A 13,946-nucleotide genomic window follows, 5' to 3' on the forward strand; every position below is an offset into this window, starting at 1 on the left:
ACACCAAAATCAAGGGGGGCTTGGAGGTGGATCTTTAAATGCTGTTATTGATGCAGCCCTTGGCCTGGCTGGGCCTCATTTCCCAGCTCCAGACAAGCCTTGTGTCCCTGGCTGAGCACTGGGGGGGTTCCCTGTACCCCAACCCTGCTGCCCCCATGGCCTGGGGCACATCCCCTCTCCCTGCTGCAGCTTTGCTCCCTGTTTTTGGGGTGTTCCCAGGCAGTGTTTAACATGCACGGGCCGATCTGGAGGGATCTGGAAATTATGCCAAAACAAGCACTAAAAGGCACTATTAAAATATATAAAAATATGATGATGATGAACATAATAATCACAGCTTGTTAACGGGGCCTGATGCCCACGGCGAGGATTTATGGATAACCCCGGGAAAGCTCCATGCCAGAACACGTTCCCCGAGATTCCCGAAGCCTCCCCAAGATTCCTGCCTCCTAAATTCAAATATATGTTATTCCTGTAAATGGTAATTATCCAAACACTCATCCCTGGTGTCACAGCAGCTCCGGGGCCTCAGTCGGTGCCAAACCTCCCCCTGGCACTGCAGCCCCCGGCTCTGAGCTGCTCCATGAGGAACTGGGGCTCTGGATCACGACAGGAGGGAGCCTGGGGCAGGCGAGGTCGGTGTTTGTCTTCCCAGCAGCAGGAGGGAAAGAGGGAGTGGGAGGAAAACACTACAGCAGATCCTTGAAAACCTCTTTTCCCGAGGCAGAGCGGGGCTGCTCCGGGGCTGTGCTTGGCTGTGCTTTACCCAGCTGGTTTTCCTTGGCACTGCTGCCAGGGGGGGGGGAAGGAGGCTGATGGATCCCTGCTTCCCACAAGGCACAACGGGAGCAGGGAAGGGATGGATGCCCTGCCAGGGCCGTAACTCAGGAACAGCCGGAGCCCGCCTGACTTACAGCCCTGTCCTGCACCAGCCACAACTCACTGCTGCTGCTGGGGGGGGGGGGTTGGTTTATTCTTCACAGGGGAGATGCAGGAGGGGCAGGGGAGCCTCCTCCTTGGCTCCAGGGAAGGGCTGCAGGCGGATTTTCCCGGCACCTCCAGGGTTTATGGCTCCGTCGTGCTGCCGGTGTGTCCTTAAATCATCAGAGAAGAAAAACAGCCACGACACCAAAAACACTTCCCACAGGTGAATAACACCAACACGAGGCTCTGGGAGGGGTCCAGATTCTTGCCCAGCATCTGGGAGGTTCCAGAGTTGGACTTGACTCATCCAACGCCTGGGAGGGAGGAGAGGAGGAAAATGCTGCTGGGAATGGGTCCTGCCTGAAACAACCCTGCCATGGTGCACCAGGGACTGGGGGCATCACCCCCCGGCCTCCACGTGTCCCCAGGTGGGTGTAGGGCCTGCAAGGATCCTCCATCCATGAGGTTTGGCAAGTTCTTGATGATCCAGAAGGGAATAAGAGGCACCAGGGCCGTTGTTCATCCGTTGTTCATCGTTGGCTTCCCAAGCTTAGCCCTCCAAATCTACTGGTTGTCTACAAGAATGTCTTAGGGCAGCTCCCCGAGGAGATAATGTTGTGTCTTAAGGGATAAAGAGGGAGGATGTGAAGCTCCTTACAACCCTACACATGTAACTGGGGAAAGATCACCCTGAAAGCTGCTTCTCCAGCAAGAAAAGTTTTTAACCCCTTCTCCAGGGGAATGTGCTCCAGGTGACTTCAAGTGCAGGAGAGGCAGAAGTGCTGAAGCAGCAGAGAAAATAAATTAATGCCATCTCGGCTAAAATCCCACGCAATTAAAACCTGGATCGGGCTGTTCTCATCTGCCTGGAGAGAGAGAGGGAGAGGGACAGGCATTAGTCACCATCTGCACAGAGCTGCACGGGAGGAGCCTCTTCCCAGCAAGGTGTTGCATGGAGAAGGCTCCAGGGCACCCGGGGCCGGCTCCTCCCTCCCCCGAGCCGCTCTGCCTGTGTGTCTGGAGCGGTGGGAATGCCTGTCTCCACCTCCTCCCCTGCCTGGAGAGCGGGGGCAGCTCGGGCTGACTGCGAGCGCGTTTATAGAACTGCATCTGCTGCACCCAAAGCACGCGGGGGAACCGCCGGCGTGGGCCAGGATCCCCCCTGTGCCAGGATCCCCCCGGTGCCAGGATCCCCCCGGTGCCAGGCAGGGGATGTCCCCCGGCACCAGAGGGGCGGCACCGGGGTCCCCATCCCGCCAGCGGGAATCACGGATTGAGGGACTTGAAAAGCGAGTCTGTGCAGAGGGGAAGAAACTCAATTAATCTTAACACCAAACAAGCCCCTTTGACCTGCCCGGGGCCAGGATGAGCAGGGATTGAACGAGCCGGGCTGGCAGCGCTGGAGGAGCTCCCCCGGCCTTGGCTTGGCGGGTTCCGCTGTTTCTATGGAGTTCGCTGCCGGTCCGGCCCCGGGCGAGGTCTCTGCAGCGCCGGCGGAGCCGATCGATGGAGCTCTGGCAGCTCGGGAAGGCGCTGCTGCCGCCCCACCTCCTCCAGGTGCCCTGGAAAGCTTCCCCGGGCGCCGCAGGGCGTTGCAGAAGGACCCGGCCAAGAGCAGGAGCATCCACCGGGCACATCCTTCCTTCCCCGTCCCTCCGGAGCCGGAGCCCTTTGGCCGCGTCGCGTGGCTGAGGCGGGAGGTGACACCCGGGGGCAGAGGGGTCAAGTGCCACCGTGGAGTGCTGAGAGATCCCCTGAGCCCTCCTGGGCTGGCTGGACGTGCCTCCCGCTCCCTGGGAAGGGCAAGGCAGCCGTTCCCTTTCCCTCGTGTCCCAGGCAGACGAGGACGCAGCGCTGGGAATGGGCACGGAAGGGTTCGGGGATGGATCAAACGCGGCCCCTGTGCCCTGGGGTCAGCGGGAGGGAGGGGCTCGCTGCGAACCAGCCCCTGTGCCGAGCCCCCCGCGGCCCTGGCAGCAGCAGCAGGACGTGGGCATGGGCACAGAGACCCTCTGGAAGGGCTTCTCCAGCGGAATGGGAGCCCCACAGCCTCACCAGAGAAGCGGCTTTCACAGGTGCTTATGGGGTTTATGCATTTCCCTGCGTGCCCCAGTGCTGGGTAAAACATCTGATTTCCCCCCCCACCCCTCTGTTTGGAAAGCCTTGAGGGTCCCGTGCAGCTGAGACCCCTCCGTGACCCCGGGGTTGTGCTGCAGAGCGCTGGAGCAACGCTAACACGGAGCATGTGCTCCCATTAAGCGTCTGCAGAAACGCTCTGCTGAACGGGGGCCAACACGCCAGAGCATCGCCCGCTCGGTCCGGGCACATGGGCAGCGATTTTATGTTATTGAAGTCCTGCCAATTAAATCAGGTCACTCCAGTCTCTCCTCTCCTGCCTCTCCCGCGTGTGCCCGGCTGTTCTCCCCCCCCCCTCCTCCCCGCTGTCCAACCCCCCGCCCCAGGCGAAGGCTCTGGGAACGAGCCAGACCCCCGGCTCGGCTCCCGCTGCTGAGCATGAAACGGGGATTCAATGGCCGCTGTCGCTCCCGGGGCGTGCGGCACCCGCGGGGCTCCGACAGGCGCGGGATGGGGCTGGGAAAGGCATTTCTGGGAAGGAAACAAAAGCTGGGGTCGCTCTGCTGCCCCCGCCCCAAATGCTGCCTTTGTCTGAGCCCCACCGCCGTGCCTGGCAGACCCTTCTCCCCGCGACACGCTGGGTGTGGAGGTGGGTGGGTGGGGGGTCTCCATCCTCACCCCTTAACCGGGTGGCACAACTGGGACCCCAGAGCTGCCCCCCCCCCGAGTCAGGGCAGAGCAAAACGCAGCTTTTCTCCCGATGTTTTTCAAGGTTAAGAGTCCCTGAACGTCCCTCTCCGGGGGAAACGAGCCGCTGCCAGCACGTCTTGCTTGGGGACCCGCCACCCCGAGGTGCTGCTGGTGACCAAACCCCCCCCCCCCACGAGGGGGGTCTGCGATGTCCCCTCGAGCACCCCGAGGGGCTCGCGGGACCACCCGCAGCCAGATCTCCCCAAAGGCAAAGGAATCCCGGCGAGCAGGAGCGGGTTTGGGACGCAAACCCACCCCACCGAGTGTCCCGATTCCCTCCGAACGTGGGGCCACGGGAGACCCCCCCCCGCCCGGGCTCCCGGTGCCGCAGCGGGAGGGGGATGCACTGCGGACCCGGAGGGGGTGCGAGCGCCCGGCCGAGCCTTTGCAGGAGATTTTTATCCACCCCTGGTCCTCGGGAGCGTCACCCCGAGGGTCTGGGGGTGCCGGGAGCCCCCCGGGGGCCGCCAGAGCCGCAGGGGTTAACGCGCGGCCGGCAGGAGCTGATTCGGGTGGGTGGCACGTCGTGGCGACAAGACCGGAGTGAGGAGGAGGATTGGGGAAAGGGAGGGGAGAAGGGAGGAGGAGGAGGAGGAGGAGGAGGAGGAGGAGGGGGGAGCGCTTGCAGGCAGCGGGGAGTGTGCGGCTGCGAAGGCGCCGTGCGAGGGGAGGATGGAGGGCTCTCACCGCCGCCTCCAGCCCGGGCGCTGAGGGCCAGCGTGGCAGGGGGGGGTCCTGCTGCCCCTGTCCCCACACCCCCAGAGGGACGAGGAAGGACCCCCCAGCGCTGACGGGTCCAAAGCGAGCCGGCCCTTTGTCTGCCGGCGGGGCTCTGCCCGAGCCAGATGTGCGGGCAGCTGTGCAGGGGAGCGGCAGGCGATGCCAGCGGCGCCGGGGGACGGGGACAGACTCCAAGGGTGAGTCGGGGTCCAGCCGCGATCATGGTATTGTCCGTCGGGTGTGACTTTGGCGGGGGGGGGTTTCTGTGCCTCGGGGTTCTGCATCGCAGAGCCGGCTGCTTGGCAGTTCGTTTGGGGTTTGGTTGGTTTTGGGTTTTTTTCCCCCCTTTCCAGAGCTTTGATTTCCCTGATAAAAGGTGGGTTTGACGATAAATGGTGCGTTTGAAAAATGAAAAGAAGGAAAGCAGGTGAAAACGCAGGAAATGCGGAGACATCGGTGCGCGGTCCGGGCGGGGGGGACAGGGGGTGCGGGAGGGAGAGGAGGGTTCTCTGATGGCGGGAGCTGGATTCCCGGTGCTGGAAACTCCTCTGGGATCGAGTCGATCCTCACCCCGGCGCCGATGGGAATGTGGGGTGACCGTGGCGGAGCCCGCGGCGGTGCCTGGGGCTGGAATCCAGCCTTGCCCGGGGCTGCTGGCAGGATGCGAGCCAGGCGGGAGCAGCGCTCCCACGGCATTAACCCCTCGGCGCCAGAGCGGCGCGGAAAATGTTAAAAGGAGCGAAGCGAAGTGTAGAAAAGGGGCTGTTAATTATACAGCCCGGGGCTTTGTCTCCCTCCCACGTTCACCTGCCGGCGCCAGGCTCGGGGGGGGGGGGGGGACAGGCTGCCCGGGGTGGGGGGGACAGGCAAAGGAGATGGCAAAAGACCCCCGTGAGGAGCCGCCCCGGGCCCGCGGTGTCACTGGAATGATGTCGGTGCTGTTCTGTGTTTATCTCCCCCCTTCCCTGCTCCTCCTCCCGCAGCAGCTGCACAGGAGCCTCTCACCCCCCCAAAATCTCCGCGCTCGTCCCCCCGTGCCAAACACCCACCCGGGTGTGGGGCTGTGCCCTGGGGGGGGCCGTGGGATCATCTCGGGGCTCTCTGGGCAGGGAGGGACCCTGCGCTGACCCGCCCCGGGCGGGGGGCTCAGGGCTGGGAGGGTCCGCGTGTGGCCGAGCCCTCTGCTGTCCTCGCCTCTCCCCGACGCCCACACGGGCACCCGGCCCTCTCCACCTCTCCCCGCTTCCTGCCAGAGCCTGGAAAAAGGGATTTGAGACCTGTCAGCAATGCCCCATTCTCCTGAGGAGGGGGAGAAGCCCTTGGACACCTGGGGCTTGTCCCAGCGTGGCCGTGAGAACTCGGAGGGGAGGAGGGAGAAACAGGGCTGGGAAAAGGACCCTTGGAGCCGCGTTTCCAGGGAGCCCTTTGCTGGAAGTTGTGGGGACGTGCTGCCATCGCCTCTGGGCGTGAGGGTCTGGCTCCCCAAGCCTGGAGGTCAGAAGCCACACAGGGGTGTTGCCCGTCTCCCCCTCCCCTGGATGCTGTGCTGGTGCCGAGCCAGGACCCAGCCCTGCCTTGCAGGGACGAGCAGCCCCGATCCCGCAGCCTGGATGCAGGAGAGCTCGTGGAAAGGCTGGGAAGCAAATGTCTCACTGCTGTCTCTGCCAGGCTGAGCCTGGCGCAGACGGGGAGCGATGGGATGTGGCTCAGGGCGAGTTTCCGGAGCTCTGGCTGCTCCCTGCCCCGGGGGCTCTCCCGGGGGGTCCATCAACCCCTCACGGTCACACTTGGGGCATCATCACCCGGCTTCTGTCCTGCCTTCCCGAGGCAGAGGACCCTGGTCCTGCTGGCACAACCTCTTTGCTGGGGACACGGCTCTTCCCAGCTCTGCCCAGCTCTGCCCAGCTCTGCCAGCACCCTGGGTCCTCTCTGTGGGCAGTGGGGGCTGCTTTGGCACATGGTTGGCACTGGTACAAGTGAGGAGAGCAGGGCTGAGGGCCAGCCCTGGGCTGAACCTCTGCTCCTCAGCCATCTTAAACCCCTTCCTTTGGGTGGGACCTTTCTCACCTTCCGCAGCGCAAACCCAGGGGGTGAGAATCCTCTGCCAGGGCTGAGCTGTGCCCACACCCCTGGCAGAGCCCGTCAAACCCCTCTGGCTCAGGGGAAGGGCTGGGGAGTCAGGCAGGACCCCGACACCACCCCACCCCGCCTCGCCAGGGCTGTGGGAGCAGCAGGAATTCTGCTTCCCCACAGCACCGCACCTGGAGCTGCACAGTGACATCCCCGGGGAGCGGGGGCAGCCCCAATGCCAGGGAGGCTCCCATTCCCAGGGAGGCTCCGATTCCCAGGGAGGCTCCCATTCCCGATGTGGAGCAGAGCTCCAGCTGCTCTGCCCAGCCCCTGCTCTCCCAGCCTGGCAGGGCTGGGCTGGCTCCCGGCAGCAGAGGGACTGTCCCTGCTCCCGGCTGGAGCTGGAAGAGACATTCCACTGCCATTCCAGGCCGTGATCCCGGAGTTCCTGGCTAGGACAGGGATGAATCGGTGCTAGGAGCTTTTTCCAGGTGGGCATCTGGAAGGCTGGGAGCTTCATCTCTCCAAAGGCAGGGGCTCCATCCCTTCCTTTATTCCCAGATGTATATCCCAACCCCCCTGCAGGGCAGGCCCTGCTCACTGACCCCTTTTCCCTTCTGTCCCATGGGATAACATTCCAGCTGGCACGTGGCTGATGCCCCGAGGGGCAGAGGTGCCAGCCCAGGACCCTCCTGATCCCCTGGCACACAGGAAATCACCACCACCCTCCTCTCCTGCTCCCACATCCCTTTGCCAGGGAACACCCGGGGGGGCTGCTCCGCTGCCCTGTGCCCACCCCGAGGTGCCAGGCCCTGGCACAGAGGGGTGGGTGCCCTCCCCCTGTCCAGCCTGCAGGGGAGGGACCCGTGACTTTGGATTTCTCCTCTTGGAATTGTTGTTCCCAGGGGAAACGTCTGCACCGGGAGCTGCAGCTCTGCCCAGCCCTGGGAAAGCCACGGGAAGGAGAATTCCAAGCCCAGCCGCTGCCTTGCTGGGAGGGCATCGGGAAAAAACCTTAAAATTAAATGAGTTTAAAACTTCTCCTAAAAGTCAGACGATCCCTGTTGATAAAGCTCCTCACTGTGACTGTGGGGGTGAATTTTGGGGTCGTGGGGCTCGGGGCAGCCCCCCCCTTGTCCTCCCTGCTGTTCCCTGGAAACCTGTTTGCCCCTTCCAGCCTCCCTTTTCTCCCGGGCTGAGGCAGCGGCTGGAATGCCCGACACCGTTCCGGGACATCAACCAGCTCATAGGCAGCGAAATAAATGTGCGGCTTTAGTGCCTGGTGATGGCAGAGAGGTGTTGGGTGATAAATATGTTTACGGTGGGGTTTGTAAAAGGCTGTTCCAATGGGTGGGTTTCAGGAGGGCGATAAATGGCTGAGAAAATTGCTCTGGTTGCAGCTCGGAGCGGCCCCAGCACCCCTTGAGGTCCCCTCCCCATTCCCGGGGAGGGCTTGGAGCTCCTGGATGTGGGAAAAGGGGTCCCCCAAAGCACAGCCCCCCATCCAGGGCGGGAGGGGGGCCCTGAGTAACCCCCCCCCAGGAGCTGTTTGCAAACACTCCGCGGGGCAGGAATTATCCGCCGGCTCTGTTTGGTGTGCGATTCCGAACAACAAATAAATATGGGGAAAATTGGGATCCGTTCCCAGACAATTCACAAAGGGCTTAATTGGGACTTAAGTGGTGCCTAAGTCTTGTGCTGGCTCTCTGCGCCGGGGTGCCTTTCACCCAGACAGGGAAAAGAGACAAAACTTGGTCAATAAATTACTTGTGATAAATTATTCACCAACTCTGCTCGGAATTAATGCCGACTCCCCCCTCCAGCAGCTCCCGAATGCTCCGATATCTCCTGACCCTGTCCAGCCTCTGGAGCCACTCGTTGGCTTTAAAAGCCTCTCCCAGCCTCTATTATAAAACCATATTTCGTGGCATTTATAACCTGTCATAAAGGGAAAAAAAAATCACTCCCAGATTAAATTTGGCGTGTGAGGTCGGGGCTTTGTCCTTCCTGTTGAACCAAAGCTGAGGCGAATCTGTTTGCAGGTTCAAGCTGAGAAAATTGTTTGGCGTGAAGAGAGGCCACTGTGCTTCTGTGAGGCTTAATAACGCTCGCTTGGAATTTAAAAGCCTTCATCAGTGAGGAATTTGTAATCAGCATAAAAGGGGTTTTGCATTTTAACCAGCTTTTCCCCAAGGAAGGGATGAGCCGGCTCCAGATCTCTGGTTTTTTTTTGGGGGGGGGGGAAAGCGTCTTTGCTTCTCTCCCTCCTCAATCCTCGTTCCCAGCAGTGGGAATAGAGAGAGGGGGGGAAATAGAAAAGAATAAAAAAATATAAATATCAGGTCAGCTGAAAAGGGAAAAAAAATAGGTTTCCCTATTTATGAGCCATTAAAAACCGAACCAATTTGGTCCAGCTTTTCCCAAAGGAAGAGATGAGTCGGCTCCAGATCTCTGGTTTTTAGGGGAAAAAAACATCTTTGCTTCTCTCCCTCCTCTCTCCCACCAGTGAGAAAGGGGGGGGAACAGAAAAGAATAAAAAATACAAATATATGGTCAGCTGAAAAGGGGAAAAAAATGGGTTTTCCCTATTTATGAACCATCGAAAACCGAGCCCATTTGGTTTGTGCTGGAAGAAACATTTCACTCGCGCGTCTGTGCCCATTCACAGGGCGATTATTAAATTTAATGCAACGTTTTGGGTGCTCAAACCACCGTTTGACGCCTCATCAAAGCCTCGAAAACCCATTTGGGCTTCAGAGTCGGCCCAAAAAAAAAAAAAGAGCCCCTAAAAAGGGGCTGCGGCGTTTGATCCCGATTTGCAATCGAGCGGGAGCCGCGTTTTTCTCCTCGGAAGGTTTTTTATTCCCATGGAAAAATTCTGCCGAGTCCCGTTTCTGAGTCACTTTTCCCAACTCCTACGAGCTGTCGCTGCCGCTCCGATGGAGCCGGGAGGGCCGTCCCAAGCCTGGCTCCTGGAGTCCAATTCCCTAATTCCCCACGTGCAGTGGGATTCATCCCTCCATCCTGTGTTTAAAAGGATCAAGGATTAGGAGCAGTCCTGGAATTCCAGGGCCCTAAACCCACTCTGTCACCTGCTCCACCCTGAAATCATCTGCTGTGCTTCCCTTTCCATGAAATTATTGTTAATGGGGTTTTAGGGACCCTCTCCAGCTACTTTTATAATTTCTATATTTAATATTTACTATTTAATAATCCCTTGACTCCCTTTTTGTGGGTTAAATCCTCCTGGGAAGGACACAGCCCTTGTCCCCCTTCCTTGGCCAGGGTTGTTCTCCCTGGCTTGGCAGACACATGGATTTTCCCTGTTTTGCTCAGGTTTTAAGGGATGTTTCAGGGCTCTTTCCATTCGTCCCTTTTCCTGCTGGAATCTCTGCTCCAAGGCTGGCAGTGGGAATGCTGAGGGAGCCAAGGGGCTCACACCCAGCACAGGGAAACCAGGAGCTGCCTTTGCGTTTGGTTGGGATTTTTAAGGGAATGGAGGGGTGGCCAAAGTCGTTTTATCCTGGGAAAATGCAGGAAAGGACGATGCACTCTGGTCTGGTGGAGTAACCACTCCCAGCACATGGAATTCCATTCCTGGCACAGGGAATCCTGCTCCCAAAACGTGGCATCCCACTCCCAGTGCCTGGATTCCCACTTTGGGCACATGGAATCCTGCTCCCGTGGCCTGACATCCCGCTCCCAGCGCATGGAATCCCATTCCTGGCACATGGCATGGCACTCCCAGCGTGTGGCCTCCCACTCCCAGTGCGTGGCATCCCACTCCCACTGCGTGGCATCCCACTCCTGGCACACGAAATCCCACTCCTGGCACATGGAATCCCACTCCTGGCACATGGAATGCTGCTCCCAGCACGTGGCATCCCGCTCCCGTCGTGTGACATCCTGTTTCCAGCACGTGGCATCCCATTCCCAGCGTGTGAAATCCCGCTCCTGGAGCATGGATTCCCACTCCCAGCACGTGGCATCCCACTCCCAGGGCATGAAATCCCGTTCCTGGACATGGCATCCCACTCTTGGTGCATGGAATCCTGCTCCCACCCTGCCGGGCCCTGCAGCTGCTCCCTGTGCCCTGTGCCAGCCTTGGTGCCATCCCGTTTTTCCCGGTGTCCTTGTGGTGCCAAAGGTCTCCTTGGGCAGTAAACAAATAAATAAGGGGGTTGCAGAGCTGAGGGGGTTTAAAATCCAGGCTGAGGGGTCTCTGCATCCCGAGGCGATGGAGGAGGGTCCACGTGGCTCCTGCTGGATCCTCCAAGGGATGAATCCTCCCCGTGCTCCGGCTGGGAGGGGGTGAAGGAAGGGGGTCAGCCCCTCACCCCCCTCCTGCCTCCAGGCACTGCCCCCAGCCCGTGCCCAATCCAGGCAGGAATTGCCACGGCGCAGCTTCCCGGGATGACTAAGAGTGGATGAGCCACTGCTGGAAACTCAGCAAAGATCTAATTCTGTGAATAAACCGGAAAAGAAACGGAGAAAGGGAAAAAAAAATAACAAACCAAAACCCCTCCTCGCCGGGGGAAGATGATGGTTGTGAATTAGAGGCGAAGTGGGTGACATTTCCGCCAGCTGTGTGCAGCTGGGGGGGTGGGGGGGACGTGTGGGGGCACCGAGGCTGCAATTCCCGGAGGGATGGAGGGATGGGAGAGGATGGAGGGATGGGAGAGCGGGAACTTCTCCCCTGTGCCCACCCTCAGCGCTCCCGCGGTGACTGTGGGCAGGTGACTGGGCAGCCCGCTTTCCCCAGGTGACAGCAGCCCCTCCAAGGTGCTTTTCCTGCTGCTCGGTGTCCTTGGAAACCGAGGGATTTGTGATTTGCAGGAGGGGAGTGGTTGGGATGCACCTTGGATGCCTGAAGCTCCTCCTTCCTGACCCCCTTCCAGGGGCACGAGGGGCTCCAGGGGCACTCCAGGGGCACCTCCTGGCTCAGCCCCTCCGGCTCCAGCCTCCAAACCCAGCAGTGCCCAGGGACAGATTCCTCCAGGCCCTGCCCAGCAGCCTCCAAACCCAGCAGTGCCAGGGGCCAGGTCGCTCCAGCTCATCCCAGTCCTGCTCCCAGGGCTTAATTCCCTCCTCCACCCCCCATCTCCCAGTGTCACTTGGATGATTTCACTTCAAATAAGCCAGGAGTGGATTTTGCCAAGAACAAGCCCCATTCCTCACCCAGGAAGGGTTTTTCCATCCCCTTCAGTTCAGGGGGGGGGACGTACCACCCCCTTGGCTCTGATGGCAGGGTCCCCATCCCATTGGAAAATCCCTCTCCGTGGTCTCTGCCGGTGGCAAAGCCCCCCCAGCTCCCCTCAGCACCCCCACACCCCCTCAGGGCAGTGCTGGGACATCCCCCCCCAGCTCTCTCCGAGCCCTTCCCGGCTGTGGTGGCTCCACAGGGCTTTGCCTGCATCCCAAGGATCTGCTCCGTGCCCAGGGAAGGGGGGGAAGCAGCCCCAAAGCCGTGCCTGGCAGTTGCCATGGCAACCCTACATTTTTCTTATGATTCCTAATGACTTATTGGCATTTGCACTAATCTGCAGCTTTTTTGGCTGCCAGAGGTTGTTCCCCTTGTCTGATGGGGCTGGATCTGCTGGATGTGCCCTTGTCTGGAGCAGATAAAGCCTGGATTTGCTCTTGTCCTTGATTTTTTGTTGCTGGAGCTCCTTTGCTCTTTGCCATGTCCTGCAGCCCCCGATCCCAGACACTGGATTTCTCAGCAGCACGAGGAAGGGAGAGCTGGGACACCTCTGGCTGTCCCCTGAGGGGTTTGGTGGGACTTCGTGTCCTTATGGCAATTCCAGAGGCATCACAGCGAGGGAGCAGCAGCTCAAGCAGCTGGAGGATCCAGGGATCCACAGGGCAGGCTCAACCCCACCCTGGACCATCCCTGATCCCACAGACAAGGCTGAGAAGCTCCTGGTGCCACTCCATGGGGTCACCAAGCCCTCGGGAGGCGTTTGGTGACTCCAGCCCGGGACGAAAACAGGGAGAGACTTCCCTGGAATTAGAAATGGGCCTGATTTCATGGCACTCCCAGGGCAGCCACGGTGCCATCCCGACCTTTCCTCTGCTGGAGACCAGAGGGAGCTCCAGCTGGGGGGGGATCTCAGGAGTGATGTGCCCATTCCCAATGCTGGAATCACCCGTGGCACCGGCCCCTCCCAGCACAGCTCTCCCTTTCCGGCTCCCCTGGCTCCTGGAAGAGCAGTTTAATCCATGAATGAAGAGACAAATGAGGTGGAGGTGGGGAGGGACCTGTGGAGCCGCTGCTACATCCGTGTCTGAGCGAGGTTCCCGTTCTCCAGCCTCTTCCCTTGGCGCCGTCTGTGCAACATTCCCGCCTGCAGCGATGTTGCTCAGCTGAAGAAATATTGTTTCCAACAACAGACACCTCTGGAGAAATAACAGGAGAGATCCCATTATGGTTTAGATTTTAATTACACTCAGGAACGCGTTCCTGGTTTTAAGCTTTAATAACCTGGCCCTCCCCACACGCCCCTCCCTTGCTGAGGGAAGTTTAAAGAGCCTGGATTTATCCCTCTGAAGGGACTAACATCCAAACACTGTGGTGGAAGAATATTTCTTCCTAAAATAGCCCGAGGGGACGTGCTGGAGCAGCTCCTGGCTGTGCTCAGGCTTTGGATGAGGACAGGACCACCAAGGCTGGGGGTTGTGAGGTTTGACACCTGACCCAGGGACCTGGGCTGCTGTGAACCACCTTCACCAGCATTCCCACTGTCCCACTGGGAGGGGACAGGTTTGGAGGACACATGGACGTGCTCCTCGTGGTCTCTGTGCCCTTTGGAGCCCGGCTTGGCTTCACGGCTGACTTGTGGAGCACCACATGGACATCGGAGCTCAAAGCCTTTGACATTGCCCAGGGCATCCCCTCCCAGAGGAAGCTGCCCTTGGCCTTGGCAGAGGGAGGGAGGGAGGCCTGGAGGGGGCTGCTGTGCAGATAAACCAGAGCTTAATGACCACCCTCAGCCCCCGGCTGTGCCGGGGGATCGATTGTTCCTGTTCGGAAGTGGGAAGGTCACCGGGGATGATGCAGCACAGCAGCAGCATCCTTTGTGCTGTGTGCCAGGACATGCCCTGGCCATCAGCCTGCTGCTTGTAGGGCACCAGGGGCCCACAGGAGGGGATCCCCACCTGTGGGCTACCTGGTTTGGGGTCTCTGAGCGGTGGGAGCGGCGCAGGAACGGTCACTTCGCCCTGGGCTTTGTCTCTGGAGAGGAAGGTGGGGGTGGCCCCTGCCTGGCGCCGCAGCTCCGGGAGCGCTGCTTGTTTGTCTGATTAGAGAGAGGGAGGGAGAAACGGAGCTGAGCATCCCTCCTCACATCCCTCCTCACATCCCTCCTCACATCCCTCCTCACATCCCTCCTCACATCCCTCCTCAC

The 13,946-nt window shown here is 60.0% G+C and overlaps 1 protein-coding gene across 1 annotated transcript in view; it reads left to right on the forward strand.

Annotated features, from left to right (window-relative positions):
* The first annotated feature begins 4,345 nt into the window (after positions 1 to 4,345).
* The window catches only part of LRRN2 (leucine rich repeat neuronal 2), a 23,709-nt gene continuing 14,108 nt past the window's right edge, over positions 4,346 to 13,946 (forward strand). The window contains exon 1 of the mRNA XM_027695425.1: positions 4,346 to 4,667. The gene's annotated coding sequence lies outside the window, so the exon portion shown is untranslated. The remainder of the gene's footprint in view (positions 4,668 to 13,946) is intronic.

The sequence above is a fragment of the Neopelma chrysocephalum genome, unplaced genomic scaffold (genome assembly GCF_003984885.1).
Source record: "Neopelma chrysocephalum unplaced genomic scaffold, ASM398488v2 Primary Assembly neopelma1_100, whole genome shotgun sequence".
NCBI lineage: Eukaryota > Metazoa > Chordata > Aves > Passeriformes > Pipridae > Neopelma > Neopelma chrysocephalum.